The following is a 6,000-nucleotide window of genomic DNA, read 5'->3' on the forward strand; positions in this document are numbered from 1 at the left end:
CTCATGCTTTGTTTTGTAACTCCATCCACTGGTCATTCGAAAAATATTGGTTTGCTACACTGTAAAGATCTTCCGAATTCAATAAATGATAGCCAACATCATAATCACTAATACTACCATCAGTTGCCTCAGGAAAGACTTTCAGTACTGAGAAACTGTCAATCAAGTTCTCAGGTGCTCAGACAAGGTTTAGAAAACTAATTTTGGCTTGAGAGCTAATTTTTGCTTGAAACTAATTTTTGCTCAAATTTTATCATTGATAACACTACTGTTTTACTCTGTTTGTTTTCACAAGAAAATGCCAAATGTCCAAGTGTGAATAATCATAGTTCACTAGTTATTCTTTCAAGTGAAAATATAGTTCTGATAAAAAAAAAGCAGCTAGTTCAGCTCACAACTTAATCACGTGAGAGCTTTTTCTAAAGACAACTGTTGTCCTTGGTACTCAGCAGAGCTCCTTGTGCCAACTTCCCATTTTGTCACACAGAATGTTAAAAAAAAACTTGCTCTCAGGGATTGAAATTTAATAAAATAAGCAATTTGTTGCTTCATTAAGGACATTTGTAAGTGAAACTTTTTTTTTCATAAAAACAACCAATCTGTGGCAGTGAAACATGGTGACGACTATTATGATGTCAGCAGTTTGACCTATCATTGCTTTTACATCCTTGCTGAGGATGAAATATAATACAAAAAGTAAATGAACTATAAAAATAGTTTTGACCACCTGGATAACTAAAACGATCTCAGGGACCCGTGGTCCTAAATTTCTGGGATCAAAGGCTAAGATCCCTCCACAAGTTTAAGACTCTCAGGGAGATGTAATTTGTCAGGTTACCCCGAGCAGAGAGGTCCTGCGTGGATCTCCTGGAGCCTTAGCAGAAAGTATTTGACAAGTGGAGGTAAAGAGATTGACAAGGAAGAAGATATTATGGAAAAAAGCAGCAGACAGTCTTAAAGGAAAGCTTGTCATATTTAACCTTTTCCATACCCGAGTCTCTCCACGTGCTGCTCTCCAGGCCTTACAGGGGAATTGGTGTAGGATGTTGGAAAGATGAAAATAATCAGGACCTGAAAGCCTGGCTTTAAGTCCTGCTTTTCTTTGTGGATTTAGAGAAACCATATGATACCCCTGAAATTGTTCATTCTTTCCTCGGTACTATGTAAATAAAACGATCTAATTTAACAACCTAAAATGTATCTAAAGCTGTACAATTTATTATGTCTTCACAACTGGTAAACTCACTTCAGTGAACTTACCTAAGGTTATAAGGCCAGGAAACTTACATGTATAGATCCTCTTAGGTGAGCTATAAAATGTAAAGGCTTCCAGTCCAGCAACAGCCGGCCAACCAAAATAAGTAAATACATAACCGTGGTGAGTCCTCTCTGAGATCTTCCCTGGCAATTATAATTATATATATGAGCATGATCCAGTAATAATAGCATGTGTCACACTTAGGGCCACACTTGCTTCAAGTATCAAGTTGCAGATCCCCAATGACTAGTGACTTCCACGAATTTTGGGTTAGTTTTCCCACCCAAATATTTGTCCAAGGTACTTGGCTCCTGGCTGGCTGTGGTTCAGCAGTCAACAAAGACACCCAGAACGCTGGCTCTCCACATTCTCTGCACTGCTACGGGTATCACGTTGAGAAGCTCATTTTTTGACTCATTCCCTCATAATCACAGTTTGGCTTCTATGGCAAAGATCAAAACCAAATTCAAAGACAGGGGGCCAAGCAGCAAACCTGGGGGCAAGAGACATTCTGCCAGTGTGCCTGACTCTTTTCACAATAAATGTCCATGCACAAGCACTCTCCATTCTCCACAGCCACTAGCAGTCTTCTCCTCACAGCTCCATGAGCAGAACTGGGCCACACTCAGCCCTTCCTGCATGGAACTAATGTGAAGCCGGGCGAGAAAGATGGAATTGGATCTGCCACAATATGTAATTTTAAAAAAAGGTAAACCGTCATATAAAGAGTATAGTCATATGTCAATTTTTAAAACAAACCAAAAATATTGGTATTTTAAAAGTGACTGGAGAAAAAAACATGCTTTTTAGATAATGGTTTCATTTTATAGATGAGCATCCAAAGACTTCGATAAAATCTGCTAGAGAAGAGAGGGATCAGGTGTTATAATCACCTGCAAGACACACTGACCGTTACCTTACCGCACCAACAGCTAGAGATTGAAATATATGATCAAAACATTTTATTATAGTATACTATTAGTTTCTTTATACCTATAGATAAAATTCTTAGTAACAGATTTGCAATTGTTACACGGCTTCTCTCATTTGTTGCTTTTGGTATTTGATGATTTATTGTTTATTATTTAAAATTTTATATGCTCACCCATTTTTTATAGTTTGAGCATTTTTCCAGGTTGAGGTAATAAAATATTTAAGGGTTAGTTAATTTTATCTAGTAACAAATTTTCATCAGTGAAAATGGAAACCAGACTGATTGATAAAATTGGGTCTCTGACTCTGATGAGAATTTTTAAAGGGGAAAAAATATCGTGCAGTTCAAGAAGTGTTTCATTTCTCAAGAGTAAATGGAACTTTCAGGATCAATTTGCAGTGCTCTAAAGCATTAGCTACTTTTTAAAAAAGTTATGTGTAAAACATGTAATATGACATATATGATAATGTATATATATCATCGTTTCCATTGACAATTATAATGTGTAAAGGTTTATTGCTGCCAAAACAAGGTCCCAATGTATAAACGTGTTTTCAAATAAATACATTTTAGACATCTACTGTATCCTATTTAGGTTAGAAGGAGATCATAAAGATTTTAGAGTAGCATTTAACATCAGCAAGAGTTCCTTATATTTCTACAGTGCTTTATAATTAGCAAGGTCACCTTCATTTAATTTGATTCTCAAGAACTTTGATGTATTAAGCATATAATTCTTATTTTAGGAAATCAGCTTTCACTTTGAAAATCCTTTTCTCTGCTAGCAGAGGACTTGTTTGTGTTCTAAGTTCCCATGCCATTTGAGATGACTTCATCACATGCACCCTCAATCCTTATGATATTTGCACACTCATTTAACAAACATATTAAGGGCATCACACAATTAATTCCCATTTCAGAGAGTGTTTTCCATGGTCCAGCAGTATGAGGATCATTAAGTAACTGTGGTGCTGCTATTGTTCTGGGTATTCACCTGACCTCAATTATTGAAAGAGGGCAGGAATCCCCTCATCCTCCCCCCTGTGTTCTGGTGCCAGATTGTGAACCGTTTCTCTACATTCTGAACTCTAGATTACGTAAGTCCTATTTAGGAAATGTAATTAGCAGTCCATGTTACACTGTAAGTGAGCAAAAGTTTATGTGTGTTCTTCATACATTTGCTAGGTAATTATAGTGCCAGAATGAGATATTAAGTCTTATTCTATATAGTTTTAGAAGTTTTTTCATGTTTCAGCAAAATATAAATAAGGCACAGCTATGAAAACTGTGTACCTAGACCATAAAAAACATTAAATAAATCTGCTTTTTGCAGAGACGTATCCAAAACCCATCTTCTCCTCTCCTTCTTGAGCATCCATGTGGGTAACATTTCCCAGCCTCACTTACATTTAGTTATGTCCCAGGAATGAATGGCCTAGGGGAATGTGAACGAACGTGAAGGGCTGGCCCACCGAATCCTCCCCTGTGCGTGTTTCTCTCCCTTCTGACTGCCCAGGAAGTTGAGGACCCCACCGTTACCTTAAAAGCCACCTTGAGGAGGGCAGAGCATTCTTTACCCTGGGCCCCTCCATTGTGCAGAGGACTGCCCCACCAGGCTGCCCCCTCTCCTGCAGTATGACACAAGCAAGGAAATACCCTCAGTGTGCTTGAGCCTTTACACATGTTTGCATCTCATTTTAAATTCAGGGATAAGTCCAGGTTTTGTCAGCCTCCAGCTTATTTAGTTTGAGAGGCCATCTTTATGAAAAAGAATACAAATTACATATACAACATTCACAAATGTGAATTTATTTAGAATGGGACTTTTGAAAATTCCAACGAATTATAAAAGACTTGGAAATTTAGGTCCCTTTCTTATGAGATCTCTTTTGGCAATTATTAGAATTTCTTACACACACACAAAAATAATGCTGTCTAGTTGAAGACTGGATTACCCTTGTCACTTAAAAGACCTGAAGTTCCTGACAACTCCCAGCTCTCCCAGGGGCTTGGGTAAGGGAGGGACCCTGGAGTTTAAGCTTCATTAGCTTCATGGGAAACCTGTATTTGCACCAATTGGAACATCCTCATCTGAAAGTACAAGTACTGCTCAGGTCTTGCAGTGAGGCCGAATGAGATGCTCAGGGACTAGAGGCTGCGGTGCTTAGTGGGTACCAGACTAGTAATACACTCGAGATAAAAGAAGAAAATTGTTTCACTGATTTCAGCTTTCGCTCCAAAAGTAATTTTTGCCAAACTTTCTCCAGTTTTTACTAATTGATGTGTCTTGATATGATTTATTTAAGGACATCATTTCTTTGCCTGTTATCTATGGGCCCCTTAGCTCTCTCACTGCTTTTGACTCCAGACAGTCAAATTGCAAACTTTTCTTTTAATACAAAAGAATTGATTAATTTCACCTATGTTCAAACTTCTACTAGAAAACATCATGGGAGGTATATAACATACAACATCTCAACCAGTATCAGGGATCCCCATCTACTCTCTCTGCTTCCCCAATGAGACTTAAAACAAGGAAACAAATCCCAGGTAAGGCACTTCTGTATCCAATACCGCCTGCCATCAGTTCTAAATGATACTACTAAACTAAGTAGGACTCTCTGTCCTGAAGGTCATTTTTCCATTTATCTCACACCAGAAAAAGAGGAAAAAGAGGGAGTGGTAAAATGATACAATTGCTTTCTCCTTTAGTGATCTTTTTCGTAGAAACAGTTTATTACCAAGATGGAGATAAACCAATGCACAAAAATCATCCTGAGGTTTTGAGTATTTACCACCTCTGAGAGGAGCAGCATTGGTCCATACTGCCCCCTAGAGATCTTTTGTGACAATGCACAGACTCGTTGAAACTGCCAGAAAAGGTTGTGGGTGTTTCACACACTGAAACATTTATTGAAACACATCATTTGATGTCAAAGATTTGTTTTCTTGTTTTCGTGTCCTGTTGGGATTTTAAAAGGACAACGATGAGAATTACTGATATTTGTCGCGAGAATGAGAGGCTTTCTCTTTCTCAAATTTAGAGTGAGTTTAGAGCCCTGGATGACAAAAACCTTCTGGAAAAAAGCATGAACACTACTATAACTGAGTGCAGCTATGTTCAGATTGGGGATCACTCGTGTCAATAGGGTCTATGAAAGGTTTCACATAATGCCTGGCACATAGCTTAAATCATATAGGAAAGAGGGGAGGAAGGAGGGAGGGAGGGAGGAAGGGAAAAATTACAGTAGGAAGTGGCTGGTCTGAGAGACAAGCATGGACAAGAGAGGGGTGGGGGAGGAGGGGACTTATTTCAGGATCAGTTAGCCTATACCTGCCCAGCCTCATCAACACACTATCCAGCGTGCTCCCTCTCCGGAGGGGCGGCCTTCCCTAACCTTAGCATCTCTTGTCCCATCCCGTGCCTCTCAGGGTTGCATTATAAAGAGAAGGACTGTCCAACCACCCTGCTATGGGAAATGTATCTAAGGGTTGGTGGAAGAAAAGAAGGAGCTATTCTGAAGCACAAAGAGAAAAATCCCTGAAGTGCAAGCAGCCAGTAGGAGGTGGGGGCAGCCCTGGACAGCACAGCTACGATTCCCCAGCAGAGGGAGTCAAAAGCTTCAGACAGACCCGCACATTGGTTCAGTGTGTGAGGGCTAGCCCCTTCCCCGGGAACTCCAGAGAGAATGAGCGTTGAGAAGTGGGTGATTTCAGAAAGACTGCACTTTCTGCATGCCAAGCACGTACTGTCTCAGCACCCCTCTAGATTGGGGATTCTGCTGTAAATGTGATATAATTACTTTCT

The sequence above is a fragment of the Desmodus rotundus genome, chromosome 9 (genome assembly GCF_022682495.2).
Source record: "Desmodus rotundus isolate HL8 chromosome 9, HLdesRot8A.1, whole genome shotgun sequence".
Lineage (NCBI taxonomy): Eukaryota > Metazoa > Chordata > Mammalia > Chiroptera > Phyllostomidae > Desmodus > Desmodus rotundus.